Below are 17,081 nucleotides of genomic sequence, written 5' to 3' on the forward strand. Positions count from 1 at the left end.
GAGTGTGTGAGTGAGAGTGAGAGTGAGAGAGTGTGAGAATGTGATTGTGTGAGAGTGCGAGAGTGTGTGTGTGTGAGCGTGTGAGAATGTGAGTGTGTGAGAGTGTGAGTGAGTGAGAGAGTGTGTGTGTGAGACTGTGAGAGTGTGTGAGAGTGTCAGAGTGTGAGTGTGTGTGTGAGTGTGAGTGTGTGAGAGTCTGAGTGTGTGTGTGTGTGAGAATGTGTGAGAGTGCGAGAGTGTGAGAGTCTGAGTGTGTGTGTGTGTGAGAGTGTGAGAGAATGTGAGTGTGTGAGAGTGTGTGAGTGTGAGTGTATTAGAGTGCGTGTGTGTGAGAGTGTGAGTGTGTGTGTGAGAGTGCGAGAGTGTGTGAGAATGTGAGTGTGTGAGAGTGAGAGTGTCAGAGTGTGAGTGTGTGAGAGTGTCAGAGTGTCAGAATGTGAGTGTGTGAGAGTTTGTGTGAGTGTGAGTGAGAGTGAGAGAGTATGAAAATGTGATTGTGTGAGAGTGCGAGAGTGTGTCTGTGAGTGTGTCTGTGAGAGTGTGTGAGTGTCAGAGTGTGAGTGTGTGAGAGTGTGTGAGTGTCAGAGTGTGAGTGTGCGAGTGTGTGTCAGAGTGAGAGAGCGTGTGTGAGAGTGTGTGTGAGTGTGAGTGTGTGAGTGAGAGAGTGTGAGAATGTGATTGTGTGAGAGTGCGAGAGTGTGTGTGTGAGTGTGTGAGCGTATGAGAATGTGAGTGTGAGAGTGTGAATGTGTGAGAGTGTGAGAGTGTCAGAGTGTGTGTGTGAGTGTGTGAGAGTGTGTGTGAGTGTGAGTGTGTGAGTGAGAGTGAGAGTGAGAGAGCGTTAGTGTGTGAGTGTGTAAGAGTGTGAGTGTGTGAGAGTGTCAGAGTGTCAGAGTGTGAGTGTGTGAGAGTGTGTGCATGTGTAAGAGTGTGAGTGTGTGAGTGTGAGAGTGTGAGAATGTGAGAGTGTCAGAGTGTGAGTGTGTGAGAGTGTGAGTGTGTGTGTGTGAGAGTTTGAGTGTGAGTGTGAGAGTGTGAGTGTGTGAGAGTGTGTGTGTGTGAGTGTGAGTTTGTGAGTGTGAGAGTGTGTGAGATTGTCAGAGTGTGAGTGTGTGTGTGTGAGTGTGAGAGTGTCAGAGTGTGAGAGTGTGTAAGAGTGTGTGTGTGAGAGTGTGTGTGAGTGTGAGAAGTGTGAGAGTGTCAGAGTGTGAGTGTGTGAGTGTGAGAGTGTGAGTGTGTAAGAGTATGAGTGTGTGAGTGTGAGAGTGTGAGTGTGGGGGGGGGGGTAAAGCTGTAAACCACCTGAGGTGGTGACTTCTGATGAGATATGAAGCTCCATCTGTACTCTCGGTTGCTCGTTGGCAAATTCTGCAAGTGTCCTCCACCAGAACAGATTGTTTGACTATTGTCACCATGCTGGCTGTGGGATCCCTAATTAGCTGCGGCATCTTCTACAGCACAGCACAGCACTGGCTACGTTGGAGAATTACTTTTTTATGATAACTGTTACCAGTGTTAAGGAAGGAGCAAAAGTGATGTACTTCACCGCTAAATCTCTTTCTTTCCCTCTTGCTTTCTAATTAATTTATAATTAAGCTAAATAAGAATTTATCTCCTTTTGCAGTGTGGGTTTTAATTTGTATCTTCAAATTAATAATCCAGGTTTCCCAATGGCTAACTCACTCTGTGATGTATCCGTATTTCAAATTAAATCCAAGTAACAGCCAGAGTTATACAGCAACTGGGTTTTTAAATCATGGTTGTTGAGCTTCAACCTAAGACCTGTTATATGTAATACATAACTAACCTGTGATGAGCTAAGATCCATGTTTGATCGTTGGCCTATGATCAGTGGAGGAGCAACAAGAAGCAGTATGAATGCAAATGATGCATTTCGCTAGATTTCAATGTTTCATTGTACATGTGAAAATAAAGCTAACCTCTTTTATAGCATCTTTAAACATTTTACTTTAGTTGCCTTTTTGCAATTAATAAAATGACAGGGAGCATTAATTTGTAATTCTAGATCAAAAGAAGCACCAAGAATGAGTTCAAACAGTTCTTAACTGTTCCCTAAACAATTTCGTTCCCCTCTGACCTTGGGTCTAAAATAAGACAGCTGCTATTATTTGTGATTCCAATTAGTGAAATTTTCCATTTGCCTCTTTACTCTGTGTTACTATCACATTGATGGTATTTTATATGATATTATAATATAATACTATATTATATTATTGATAGTATTTGTCAAAATATTTTGGACTGATCTGGGCAAACTCATGAAACAATGCAGCCAATTGACTAAATATTAAGGCAACATGATTTGTAGTGGCTCTGTGACTTGCAAATTATTCCATGTCCCTGAAAGGAGATTTGACAATATGTAAATAAAATGCTAACACATCAACAGCTTGGTCACAGGGAATGTAGGGTCATTTTTCCCTTTTTCTGTTGCCTTTGTTATATTGATTGAGGAGAGTGAACAGAATAGGCAATAGCCTAGAAATCATACTGGAGGCCTGTTTCATGGGAAACCCCTGGGCAGTAATAGTTCATCATTGGTTGAGGACTCTGGTAGAATGGGTCTCTTCCCCAGTTCTCTTGCCAGTGTCAGTGACCTCCAGCCTTCGCAGAGACTGTGATTTGCTCTGGAAGTTGCTTTTCAGTGTGGGTTGGAGATGTGGCAAAGGAAAAAGTAGGAAGAACTGTGGGGAAGAAATCATAGTGCAAATTGTTAAATAATAAATTGGGAAATTATTATCACATTATCACAGTCAAGATTAAAAAGGCAGCACTTTGCGACAGCCTTTTGGAGTTGGACTGTGACCAATCACTGAACGGGATTCATTAAAGACAGAAGCAAGCAAAGTGACTGTTCTTGTAAGTGGTCCAGCGTAGGAGTGGCTTACCAGGCTGGGATGAGTTAAGTTTCTGGTAAGTTTCCTTTTTTACCTCTTTATTCTTCATTCTGCATCTGTTAGAGCGCAGTTAATGCAGTGAGAATGGCTCTAGGTACAGTGTTTTGCTTTGTGAGTGAGATGTGGGGATTCTGGGAGACCTCCAGCCTCCTGGATAAACACACCTGCACCAGATGCACAGAGCTGCTGCTCCTCAGAGAGTGTATTAAGAAATTGCAGCTGCAGCTGGCCCGAGGCTCATATGGGAGAATGAGGAGGTGATAGATAGGAGCTACAAAGAGGTTGCAGAAGGCAGGTAACTAGGTGACTATCAGGAGAAGGAAGAGAAATCGGCAGCCAGTACAGAGTACCCCTGGTGCTGTTCCCCTCAGTAATGGGTATACCACTTAGACTATAAGATATAGGAGCAGAATTAGGCCGTTTGGCCTATCGAGTCTGCTCCATCATTTCATCATGGCTGATCCAATTTTCCTCTCAGCCCCAACCTCCTGCCTTCTCCCAGTATCCCTTCATGTCCTGACCATTCAAGAATCTATCAACTTCTGCCTTAACCATACATAAAAACTTAGTCTCCACAGAGCCTGTGGTGAAGAATTCCACATATCCACCAAGTGTCTGGCTAACGAAATTCTTCCTCATCTCTGTTCTAAAAGGAGACCCCTCTATTCTCAGGCTGTGTGTTCCGGTCTTAGACTCTCCCACCATAGGAAACATCCTCTCCATAGCCACTTTATCAAGGCCTTTCACCATTCGATAGGTTTCAATGAGGTCACCCTCATTCTTCTGAATTCTAGTGAACACAGACACAGAGGCATCAAATGCTCTTCACATGACCAGCCATTCAATCCTGGAATCATTTTCATGAACTCCATTGAATCCTCTCCATTTTCTGCACATCCTTTCTAAGACAAGGAGCCCAAACCTGCTTACAGTACACCAAGTGAAGTTCCACCCGTGCTTTATAAACACTCAACATTACATCCTTGATTTTATATTCTCATCCTCTTGAAATGTATCCTAACATTGCATTTGCCTTCCTCACCAGACCCAACCTGCAAATTAACCTCTAGGAAATCCTGCACAAATACTCCCAAGGCCCTTTGTGCCTCAGTTTTTTGTAAATTTCTCTCCATTTAGAAAATAGTCAATTGTTTACTTTCTTCTACCAAAGTGCATGACCATACACTTTTCAACACTGTACTCCATCTGCCATCTCTTTGCCCATTCTCCTAATCCGTCTAAGTCCTTCTGTAGCCTCTCTACTTCCTCAAAACTACCTGCCCCTCCACCTATCTGCATATCGTCTGCAAACTTTGCAACAAAGCCATCAATTTCATCATCCAAATCATTGACATTTAATGTAAAAAGAATCTATCCTAACAAAGACCTCTGTGGAACACCACTAGTCACCAGCAGCCAGTGAGATAAGACTCCCTTTTTTCCCACTCTGTCTCTTGCCAATCAGCCACTGCTTTATCCATGCTAGAATCTTTCCTGTGCTACATTGGGCACTTTGGATATTATTGAGGGGTACAACCTGACTGGTTTTCTGGCATGGAGTCTGGTGCTGTGGCTCAGAAGAGAAGACAGGTGAAGAGGACTGTAGCGGCGACAGGAGATTCCATCGTGGGAGGAACTGAGACGAGATTCTGTGGGCGCGATAGAAACACCAGGGAGGTATGTTGTCTCCTAGGCGCCAGAGTCAGGGATGTCTTGGATCAGGTCCACAGCATTCTAAAGTGGGAGGGTGAGCAGCCCCAGACTCACTCCCTAGCTCTACTGAACTTCAAAGACAAAGCATGAACACATAACTAAATTCTTCATGTCTTCCATGTCCCCAACCCATGTGTCTAACACCATAATAAATGCACAAACCAAAATACAATACAGATAGAAAATAAATACATGGCTCCTACAACCAATACTGATCTTTGTCTTGTCACACTCCCGTGAACTGCTTTGAGAATTATTATTATTCTTGAAGATGCTATATTAATTTTTTTGCAATTTTGTTTTTATAATTGCCTACACAGATAAAAGCACAAAAGTGACAAGGAGCAGGCAATACGGCCACTCATGTCCGCTCCACCTTTCAATAAGAGCATGGCTGATCCAGTATCAGCCACCAACACCACTTTTTTGCTCTCTCCCCACATGCCTTAACGTTCTTGTATTTTAAATGTCTGTCAATGTCTGTTCTAAATACATTTGATGTTATTAGTTCCACAGTTCTCTGGAATAGAGAATTCTAAAGATTCAGGACCTTCTGGAGGAAGAAATTCCACCTTATTTCCATCTGAAATGGATGATCCTTTATTCTAGAACAATACATGCCTCTCCTTACACTATACATCATCTAATCCAGGTAGCATCCTGGTGAACCTCTTATGCACCCTCTCCAAAGACTACACTTCTTCCCAATAAAGGGAGACCAGAACTGAATGCAATACCTGAGAGGGAGAATAATCAGAATTTTATAACGCTGCAACATTATCACGCTTTTTTGTACATATCAATCTTTTTAATATATCCCAACATATGATTTGTTTTACATGTTGTTAAAGGTTATTGATATCATGGCTTTAACTTAAAGCTAATTGTGATTTCCAAATAGTTTTTTTCCACTTTTTAAAAAATATTCCTTTGGAATTTAAAACCACCATGTTATGGTCTTTGAATTTAACTACATTGTGCATCATTTAGTACTTACCAGCTACATTCAAATCCACTTGTTTATTTTGTTTAACTTGGAGCATGCCACCTTAATTTGCACTACATTTGCACACTTGATCATTTTGTGTGTGACTCAGCTATAGAAGATATACACAATTATATGAACATATGATATCCTATTACAAACCCTGAACAGCCACATCATTTCTTGTATTACAAATAGCTGGCCTCCATGAACCTTCCAATTATGTTTGTATTGTAAGTTATTCTCACTGATTCCAGGTTTCATTCTTCAGCATAATTACTTATGTATGGACCATTAAAAATCATCTTAAAATTCAAATAGAAAGATTTGTACTTATACTTTGTCTTTCATGATCTAAAAGCTTCCCAAAGCACTTCACATTGCAGGCAATTAAATACTTTAGAAGTGGAATCACTGTTGCATATAGAATCAGAATCAGGTTTATTATCACTGACATATGTAATGAAATTTGTTAACTTAGCAGCAGTAGTTCATTGCAATATATAATATAGAAGAAAAGGGGAAATAAATAAATAAATAAATGCATTATATGTATATTGATAGAGTAAAATCATGCAAAAAACAGAAATAATATATATTTTAAAAAGTTAGGTAGTGTTCATGCGTTCAATGGCCATTTAGGAATTGGATGGCAGAGGGAAAGAAGCTGTTCCTGAATTGCCGAGTGTGTGCCTTCAGGCTTCTGTACCTCCTACCTGGTGGTAACAGTGAGAAAAGGGAATGCCCTGCATGCTGGAGGTCTTTAATAATGGATGCTGCCTTTCTGAGACCCCACTCCCTGAAGACGTCCTGGGTACTTTGTAGGCTAGTACCCAAGATGAGGCCGACTAAATTTAAACCTTCTGCAGCTTCTTTTGGTCCTGTGCAGTAGCTGCCCATACCAGACAGTGATGCAGTCTGTCAGAATGCTCTCCATGGTACACCTATAGTAGTTTTCGAGTGTATTTGTTGATACGCCAAATTGCTTCAAACTGCTAATAAAGTATAGCCACTGTCTTGCCTTCTTTATGACTACATCAATGTGTTGAGACCAGGTTAGATCCTCAGAGACCTTAACACCCAGGAACTTGAAGCTGCTCACTCTCTCCACTTCTGATCCCTCTATGAGGATTGGTATGTGTTCCTTCATCTTACCCTTCCTGAAGTCCACAATCAGCTCTTTCATCTTACTGACGTTGAGTGCCAGGTTGTTGCTGTGGCACCATTTCACTAGTTGACATATCCCGCTCTTGTATGCCCTCAGCCAATTTATTCCCAGCTTGATCTCACAAGCAGAGGTGAAGGAAAAGATCAGGTACTCTATTTATGTTGATTATTGTGGAATGTGGCAGTTTGTGCATCAGAAGAACTACCTTTTACTTTCAATAATGTTGTAGAACTATCTTCTACTTCTTTTAATAAGGAGACATAGCTAAGATGGCGCTAACCGGCGGCTTCTTCAACCCCATCTACAGAAACAACTTAAATTCCACTTTTTAATGTCTCTTTTTTTCCTTTTCACGGTGGTGCAGGTTCTGTCGAAGTCTGTTATCTGAAGCTGCACTCAAACCGTGGTTTTTCTCACTGGATGAGTTGCTGCTCACCGACTGGCCATTTCCTGACATTCTCCAGGAGTGTGGAAAACACATCGCTCCAGGGCGCGTCCCTGCGGGCGACCGATTCCGTGCCAGATTCGCCGGCTGAGGCGTTGCGGGAGAGGAACATCACAGTTTCACACTGGCAGATGCAGCTGACGGGGGTCTCTGTACCTGAGCAGTCACACTCTCTTTCTCCCGATGGTGGGGAGAGTTTCCTGCCGATCCTTGAGTCGGACAATCTTGGAATAAGAAGCGAGGCGGCAGATTGGAACATCGGAACAGTGACTGCTTGTTAGTTCCCCCTTTCTCTGTGACACAGATGATACTTCTCTGTCCCGTGTGTGTAAGTGTGCGTGAGACACTGTCAGGTGAACTATAGTTTTTGTTGACTGCAGATGATGGTCTCTCTTTCGGGGGCTTTGCTGTTGCGTGGTGCGCGCTGATGCTTCATGCCGAAATAGGTGGGGGTGGGGGGAGGTGGATGCGTTACTGCTGCTTGTGTGTGGTAGGGGAGGGGGATTTCTATTGTTTCTTCTGTCACTCATTCTTTGGGGGTTCTCTTTTTTCATGGATGCCTGCAAGGAGTAAGAATTTCAGGTTGTATACCTTCTCCAATATTAAAATAGAACCATTTGGTGTTTAGCCCCAACGGTGATAAATGACAAGAATTTGAAATTGAGGAGTGGATAGATTATCTCATGCTCATTTCATGAAGATAGAATGATTATTGATATTTTCAAATGCCTCTAACTCTCCAGTTATATCTACACTGTCTTGATTCGCATAACTGAGGAAGGTTTAAAAATTCCATATCCATCTTTAAACATATTTTGTACTTGTATACAAGTTGCAAACGTTATCACCTATCCGTATCCCACTGATTCCTGTGTAAGCTCTTCTTCACACATTAGGTTTTGCATTCAGAAGTTTTTCCACCTCAGAATCAGAATCAGGTTTAATATCACTGGAGTATGTGTTGAAATTTGTTGTTTTGCAGCAGCAGTAAATTGCAAATGTAATAATAAAAACTATAAATTGTAGTAAGTATCTAAAAATAAATATGCAAAAAGAAGGAGAAAGAATACAGAGCTAGAGTTTATGGGTTCATTACCCATTCAGAAAGGGTAGAAGCTTATCCTGAAATGTTGAAAGTGTGTCTTCGGGCTCCTGTACCTTTTTCTTGATGGTAGCAACGAGAAGAGAGCATGCCCTGGGTGATGGAGTTTGTTAGTGATTGATGCCACCGATTTGAGGTAATTTATTTTGGAAGGATCAAAGAGGCTAGAACTGACAGATGAATAGTAGAGCCCTGCGAAGTACTGAAGAGGTGATTAACCTTGACGCACACGGATCCCTATGTGGGCCTCTGCAGCCACAACAGACACTGCTGTAACACAGACTGAAGCAAGGCTTTCCAGGCGCAGATCCATGGTCTCACGAGACTAACGGATGCCACCATTTATTATTACATGGATCCCTTAAGATGGCAGCACAAGTACAGAAGGTGGTGAAGAAAGCTTATGGTTTATTAGTCTTCATAAGCCAGGCATAAAATTTTTAAAAAAGCAGGGAGGTAGTGATATTTCATAAAACATTGATTAGGCCAAAGCACTAGACATATTTTGTACTGCAGGAAGCTTGAAATGAAAGAGAAGATCGGTAGCTCAGGTTGGCTGCTTGTTTGTAGGGGTTGTTTGCCAAGCTTGGAGGTTACGTTGCAAACGTTTCGGCACCAGTCAAGGTGACATCATCAGTGCACAATTGAGTGTTGTTTCTGCAGAATGCTCGCATTTATATTGGTCTGACTTAATTGTGCTGATTGGTTGGCTGTTGCATTGGCTGCTTGTCCCTGCTGGGTCCCAGCCAGCCGGGTAGCTGAGTGATCTCTGCCGGGCCATATTCCTGGTTATCAGTTGTTGTGGGCACTGGTTCCTTGCTTCTAGCTTGATTCTTACTGGAAAACTCTATTAACAAGCATATTGAACTGGATGCAATTTATGAACCTATGCATCTGCAGGATCAAAGCTGAAGAGTGAGCCACGGACACCCAAGAAACTAACGCACAAAGTTCCCACCTGCTTCAAAAGGGCAATAATCATATCGGTACCCAAGAAGGGCAGAGTGAGATGCTTTAATGACTTTAGTCCACTAGCACTCTTATCTGCTGTGATGAAGCACTTTGAGAGGTTGATTATTGTTAGAATCAACTCCTGTTTTAGCAAGGGCCTGGACCCACTGCCATTTGCCTATCACCATAGTAGGTCTACAGCAAATACGGTCTCATTGGCTCTTCACGCAGCCTTGGATCACCTGGACAATACTAATACCTATGTCAAGCTGCTGTTTATTGACTACAGATCAACCTTTTAAACAACCATTCCTACAGGTCCAATCAAAAAGCTCCAAAACCCGGATTTCTTTGCCTTCCTCTGCAACTGGATCCTTGGCTCCCTCACTGGAAGACCACAACCCGTGCAAATCAGAAATAACATCTCCACCTCACTGATAATCACACTGGTGCACCTCAGGGATGTGTACTTAGCCCACTGCTCTCCTCTCTCTGTACCCATGACTGTGTGGCTAGGCACAACTCAAATGCCATCTAGAAATTTGCCGATGACCATCGTTGGCAGAATTTCAGATGGTGATATAATCGGCTAGTTGAGTGGCGTTGCAGCGACAAGCTTGCACTCAACATCACTAAGACCAAAGAATTGATTGACTTCAGAAAGAGAAAGACAAGGGAACACACACCAATCCTCATAGAGGGATTAGAGATGTAAAGAGTGAGCAATTTCAAGTTCCTTGGTGTCAACATCTGAGGATCTATCCTGGGTCCAACATATCAATGCAGTTCAAAGAGGGCACAACAGTGGCTATATTTCATTACGTGTGAGGACACTTGGTATGTCACTAAAGACACTTGCAAATTTCTACAGAGCATTCTAACTGGCTGCATCACCATCTGGCACTGCACAGGATCGAAATAAGCTGCAGAAAATTGTACAATCAGCTCCATCACAGACACTAGCCTCCACAGCATCCAGGACATCTTCAAGGTGCGATGCCTTAAAAAGGGCGTCATCCATCATTAAGGACCCCTCATCACCCAGGACACGCCCTCCTCGCACTGCTGTCATCAAGGAGGAGGTACAGGAGCCTGAAGGCACACACTCAATGATTCTGGTACAGCTTCTTCTCCTCTGCCATCAGATTACTGAATGGGCATTGAACCCTTGAACACTACCTCACTACATTTTTGCACGGCTCACTTAATTTGAATGAAAACATCTCATAACTAACCTATCACACCCCCTAAGTTTCACTCAGATCAGCCGTCACTCTACAAAACTCTAAAGAATACAAGCCTAAAACACTTGGTCTCTCTTGACTGGACTCTCCTCTCATCTCAGCAATTAGTCCTCTGAATCTCTCTTGGACTGCCTCCAGTTCAGTTACCTTCTTTCTTAGCTAAGGAGGCCAAAATTGTTTAAAGTTTGGTCTCACCAGCTTACCTATTTCTGCACTCCAATCCTCTTGCAAAAAAAAAAACATCCAAAATGCCATTTGCATTTATATCCAGTCTCTACACTTTGCCTGTTAACTCTGTAATTGAAACCCAGGAACATGTAGATCCCTCTGGATATTTGCAGTCTCCCTGCACTTAGAATTTGCTTTTTTAGTTTTATTACTTCACATTTCCTCACATTAAATTCCATTTGCCAAGTTTTGCCAATCACTAAATCTATCTCGCCAACACGAGGAATTCTGCAGTTGCTGGAAATTCAAGCAACACACATCAAAGTTGCTGGTGAACGCATCAGGCCAGGCAGCATCTCTAGGAAGAGGTACAGTCGACGTTTCAGGCCGAAACCCTTCGACTAGTCCTGACGAAGGGTCTCGGCCCGAAACGTCGACTGTACCTCTTCCTAGAGATGCTGCCTGGCCTGCTGCATTCACCAGCAACTTTGATGTGTGTTGCACTAAATCTATCTATAGCCTATCACTGGGTTGCAATACCTTCATCACGATATGTCTTTCCACCTATTTTCGTGCCTTCAGTAAACTTGGACACCTTACTTTTCGCCCTCGCCTGCAGGTCATTAATAGAAATACAGATAATTGAGATCCAAGGATTTGTCACAAGCTACATCTCATATTTAAAACGTATTTACACACCCACAATATTAAAAAAAATGTCTAAAGCAGTAGTTGAATTGCTAAAGCACAGCAAATTACCACCAAATGCGGATAAAAGAACTGAGGAATACTTGGGCGTCGGCGCGGCGCGACGCGATGGGCCGAAGAACCTATTTCTCCGCTGAATGATCGATTCTCCGTCGACCAAAGGCTGTTCAACAATTAACCAATTGGAGATGAATATTCTTCGACGTGTCCATTCCTCAGTTTCAGGACATAGCCAATGAGAACAGGGGTTATTGTCGGGCCGCCTCGCATTGGTCAGATGATGGGGCGCCGGCTCTGAGCGGCGGTGGAAACTGAGCAGCCGGTGAGTGGGGCGCGTTGATGGAAATGCGGGGCATTCTACGTTATCCTTTCCGTCAGTCGGTGATCGGACGTTGTTCTCCCTCCGACTCAGTGAGCACTCTCCAGTGCGTCGCTGCACTTCACTGAGCAAGCAAGGCGTGCTGGAGCCGACTGACGGGATCAAGCATGACATCCCGCCGGCTCCACGCAGCCAGGCCTTCTTTCCCTTTCCCCTCTGTATGAAGAAACGCTTAAGTCGCCGCATTTCTGCATTACCGATCACGGGCCCTTCCCCAAACCTCCTTTCACGTTGTCCCCGATCCGCCTACATTCGCCTTTATGCTACTGTATCTGGAGAGGCTTGGTTGTACTGCAGGTGTGCCCCAAAGAATTTTTGTCTCTACCTTAATCTTTAATTTTTCTGATACATTTACAGCGCACTTCAAGTATATGTTTGCATGTTCTAGTTTTTAAAATTTCTCTTAAGGTTTCGTAGACCTTGCGGTCATTAGCCAGATATTGCATCAGCCTATAATGGTGATGCTACGTGATTACCTGAAGGGCTACCGTAAATGGAAAATTATAAGTTCTTTGTAAATTGCATCATAACCAGAAATACACCATCAAATCGAATCTATATCCTCTACTTTATTCTACTTCTTTGCGTTCATGATTTAGTCCTGCATATGAGTAAAGCTGAATTGGTTCGTTTTGGATACGAGTTGGATTGCATATTTTGTAAACTGTGATGTTCCAAAAGTGATTATTTTCATTTTAGAAATGTGGGAATGATTTCTGAACGGACATGTTATATGGTTATAGTAACAGCATTTTGCTTTCGTTTTCACAAACCACCATAGTGAAGTTCATGTTTTTGTGTGTTGTTCAGGATTATGTTCCTGATTTGTGTCTTATACAAACATATTTAGTTAAATTAACATACTTGTAAAGAAAAAACAACTAGTGTAATCTAATTTGGGAGAATCTTGTGAGATCTTAATGAAGTCTTTTTGTCGGTATCAAGAATTTTGTTCAGCAATTTATTCACATCAATTTAGCATTTCTTTCAATTAACAGATGTTCATTACTTGTGATTCAGACCATGCTTAACTGTGGCAGTTGTGTTTAGTCACCCAAGTGAGAATATTGGCAATTTATTTAGCTTTAGAGAGGAGAACTTTATAAATATGAGATGCGATCTCACTGGCTCTTCACTAAACCCTGGAGTAAGGAGACAGCAAAGCTGCATACGTCAGGTTGCTCTTTATTGATTACAGCTCAACATTCAATACCATCATCCCCTCTAAACTAATCAATAAGCTTCAAGACCTTGGCCTCCACACCTCCTTGTGCAATTGGATCCCTGATTTCCTCACTTGCAGACTCCAATCAGTTCGGATTGGCAAAACCATCTCCTATATGGTCTCCACCAGCACAGGTGCACCACAAGGCTGTGTGTTTAGCCCCCTGCCCTGCTCGCTTTACACTTATGACTATGTGGCTAAGCACAGCTCCGATGCTATATTCAAGTTTGCTGATGACATCACTGATGCAGGCCAAATCAAAGGTGGTGATGAATCAGGATGTGGGGAGGGAGATTGGAAATCTGGCTGTGTGGTGTGTAACAACAACCTCTTAATGTCGACAAGACCAGGGAGCTGATTATTGACTTCAGGAGGAGAAAACTGGAGATCGGTGAGGCAGTCCACACTGGAGGATCAGCAGTGAAGAGGGTCAGAAACTTGAACTTCCTCGGTGTTATTATTTCAGAGGACCTGTCCTGGGCCTGCTATGCAAGTGCAATTACAAAGAAAGCCCAGCAGTGTCACTACTTGGGTGTTTGCAAAGATTGGGCGTGATATCTAAAACTTAAGGTCAAGACAGTGCTAGCATGTAACGTGCCCTTGATCAACGTCTTCCAGATAGCAAAAAAAAAGCTTTTTACTCCTGTTTTTCACCTTAACTGTGTTTCTGGGACTGTTAGTCCATGATTTATAGCTTGGAGATTATTTGGATGATCTAGCACCTTGCTGTCTTCGAGAAGGTTCCAGGAAGTGAAAGTGTACTCAGATGTTTGACTCCATTTCACTATTTAAAGTGTCCATTAATCATCGATTAAAGCATCGAGGAAGACTGAGAGATCGAGGTGAATGTAGGAGGCAGGAGTTTCAGTGCCAACTACCTGCTTTTTGATTGCTGCCAGAGAAGGATTCAGTGAGAGGCTTATCGCTGTGTGGCTCACTATGGCAGTTGGGTAGGCCTCTCTGCCTCATGTGGTATCCCTGTCTTTCTGTGAATGTTGGTGATATTGTAGGCTGGTATCGTGGTTCTGTGTTTATGGATTGGACTATTGCGTTTATGGACTGTGGACTTTTTCCAGACATGTTTTTTAGATTCTTTATTTTTTTAATTGCCTCTTTCCTTTTCCGTTTTGCTATGCAAGGGGAGGATGCTTGGGGGTTGATGTTATGTTTTTTTGTGTGGGAGAAGGGTTGTTTTTTGGGGGGGTTGATGTTCCTGTTCTGTTTTGTATGGGGGGGGAGGGAGGTTTTGAGGGGTTGATGATCGAGATTTCATTTTTTTTTTGTACAGAGAGGGTGGATTTGATGTTTCCCTGAATGACTTTCATGTTCTTTGTTTCATGGCCATCTGGAGAAATACAAATTTCAGAGCTGTATATGGATACATGCTTTGATAATAAATGAACCTTTGAACTTTGACAAACTTCTACAGACGTGTGATGGAGAGTATATTGACTGGCTGCATCACAGCCTGGTATGGAAACACCAATGTCCTCGAATGAAAAATCCTCCAAAAAGTAGTGGATACAGTGCAGTCAATTAGGGTAAGGCTTTCCCCTCTGTTGAGCACATCTACATGAAACATTGTCACAGGAAAGCAACATCCATCATCAGAGACTCCCGCCATCCAGGACAAGCTCCCTTCTTGATTCTGCCATTAGGAAGATAGTACAGGAGCCTTAGGATTCACACTACCAGGTTCAGGAATAGTTATTACCTGTCAGCCATCAGGCTCTTGAACCAAAAGGGATAAATTCACTCAACTTCATTTCATCATTGAAATGTTCCCACAACCTATGTATTCATTTTCAAGGACTCTTCATCTCATGTTCTCGATATTTATTACTTATTTATTTATTTATTTTATTTGTATTTGCACAGATGGTGTCTTTTGCACACTTTTAATGCCCAAGTTGGTGTGGTCCTTCATTGATTCTGTTATGGATTTATTGACTATGCCCTCAAGAAGATGAATCTCAGTGTTTTCATATAGTAACATATATATACTTTAATAATAAGTTTACTTTGAACGTTGGTGTATGAGTGGAAGGTCCTGCGTGCAGAGCATATAGGAACACAGAAGAATGTCGTTGGTTTGTATGATGATAGAACATATTGAATCTTTGTGTAATGGTTGTAGACATAGGCATATTTCAAAGTGTATCATATGGTGTATCCCTTAAGGATCACCTGAAATGGCTTTCTTGGACAGTATTTTCTAGTTTGTTGCTGCTGATTTGAGTTGTTCAATGAAGTAGAATTCAAAGCTTTTAAAATGAAGAGATGATGAACATTTAAGATAAAGGAAGTTGCTCAGTAATGATATTGCAGTGTTGGTATGGAATTATATTTGGATTACACTAGCTAAGAATCTGAAAATATATTTCTTCAGTGATATAAATCATAAATTGCACCTGAAACTTTTGCCTAGCTCAGATTAAAATGCAGCTATTTTGACTTTTCGCCTGTTTTAGTGCTTCATGCACAAGTTCCACAACAGTTCCTCTGTGGAGAGAGATACCTGGGGGCAGAACAAAAGGAGTGATGTTGTTGAAAAACGCTAACTGTTGTTTATAATCCCTTGCCACTGAGTCGTGTGTACCATAAGCTTTGCGCTGCATCTTATTTTTATGCACTTCAAACTGCTCCAATGTAATGTTCCCATAAATCTGCTTTTCCATTAGCAATGTGTTCTGTCACTCAGTGCTTCGTATTTCTAAGGAGCGTTTTGTCTTGTGGGCTTCACTTCAGTCCTTTACTGCATTTGCTCTCCTCTCTATTCCCTAGAAAATACAGTTCATTTCATACATTGATCAGTATCCTACACCTTCTCCAGGTTTCTTAAAACCCCTCCTCTGGTTACACTTTGATATTTCTCTCTGTGGTTTAGCTTCAGATTCATGCTTCCAAAGGGGTTTGAATTTATTGGTTAGGATTTTGTTGCCTGGACTATAAATACTGTCTTCAGTCAGATGTAGATTGGAATTTATGGAAATTGACATTGCTTCTAAATGTCACTGAAGGGAAGCATGATGTCACGGAGGGATGGGTGATGAAGATGAGGAAATAGGTGGTCTTTGAGTCAAGAGACAACTGGCCACAAATGACAATCATATCTTTAGTGGCATACTGCTTGAACTTCCTTCATTTCCTCAAAACCCACCTCTTCAACTACTCTTTTGTAACAATAATAATTCTGAAATCAATGCTCTTTTTCTTGTCTGTGATGCACCTTTGGGTGTTGTTGCCTTCTATAAGAATGTCATCATTCCTGTTGCTCTACAGTCAGTACTCTATGTATAACAAAGAAAAACAAAATGAATCTTTGAGTCATAGGGAATCAGAATCAGGTTTATTATCACCAGCATATGAGTGAAATTTGTGAGCTTAGCAGCAGCAGTTCAATGCAATACATAATCTAGAAGGGAGAAAAAAATTAATAAAATAAAAAAAATAAATAAACAAGTAAATCAATTCCAGAATACGAGTATTGAATGGATTAAAAAAACAGAAATACTGTATATTAAAAGAAGTGATGTAGTGTCCAAGGATTCAACGTCCATTTAGGAATCGGATGGCAGAGGGGAAGAAGCTGTTCCTGAATCACTGAGTGTGTGCCTTCAGGCTTTTGTGTCTCCTACTCGATGGTAACAGTGAGAAAAGGGCATGTCCTGGGTGCTGGACATCCTTAAAAATGGACACTACCTTTCTGAGATACCGCTCCCTGAAGATGTCCTGGGTACTTTGTAGGCTAGTACCCAAGATGGAGCTGACTAGATTTACAACCTTCTGCAGCTTCTTTCGGTCCTGTGCAGTAGTCCCCCCCCCCCCCCCATACCATGCAGTGACGTAGCCTGTGAATGCTCTCCACTGTACAACTATAGAAGTTTTTGAGTGTATTTGTTGACATGCCAAATCTCTTCAAACTCTTAATGAAGTATAGCCACTGTCTTGCCTTCTTTATGACTACATTAATATGTTGGGACCAGGTCAGATCCTCAGAGATCTTGACACCCAGGAACTTTACTTTATTGCCGCCAAACAATTGACACTAGAGCATATAATCATCACAGCGATA

The 17,081-nt window shown here is 42.0% G+C and overlaps 1 protein-coding gene and 1 long non-coding RNA gene across 3 annotated transcripts in view; one reads left to right on the forward strand and one right to left on the reverse strand.

Annotated features, from left to right (window-relative positions):
* LOC140211284 (uncharacterized) overlaps window positions 1-11,545 on the reverse strand; it is a 50,437-nt gene extending 38,892 nt beyond the window's left edge. Inside the window, exon 1 of the long non-coding RNA XR_011889414.1 lies at window positions 11,454-11,545. This is a non-coding gene — a long non-coding RNA (uncharacterized lncRNA). The remainder of the gene's footprint in view (window positions 1-11,453) is intronic.
* The window catches only part of iars1 (isoleucyl-tRNA synthetase 1), a 202,722-nt gene continuing 193,111 nt past the window's right edge, over window positions 7,471-17,081 (forward strand). Inside the window, exon 1 of one of the 2 annotated variants that reach the window (XM_072280984.1) lies at window positions 7,471-7,557. The gene's annotated coding sequence lies outside the window, so the exon portion shown is untranslated. Of the gene's footprint in view, window positions 7,558-11,646; window positions 11,725-17,081 lie in introns of those variants that run through there. The other variant, XM_072280983.1, reaches the window with a different exon arrangement.

Source organism: Mobula birostris, chromosome 16, assembly GCF_030028105.1.
Source record: "Mobula birostris isolate sMobBir1 chromosome 16, sMobBir1.hap1, whole genome shotgun sequence".
In the NCBI taxonomy this organism is placed as follows: domain Eukaryota; kingdom Metazoa; phylum Chordata; class Chondrichthyes; order Myliobatiformes; family Myliobatidae; genus Mobula; species Mobula birostris.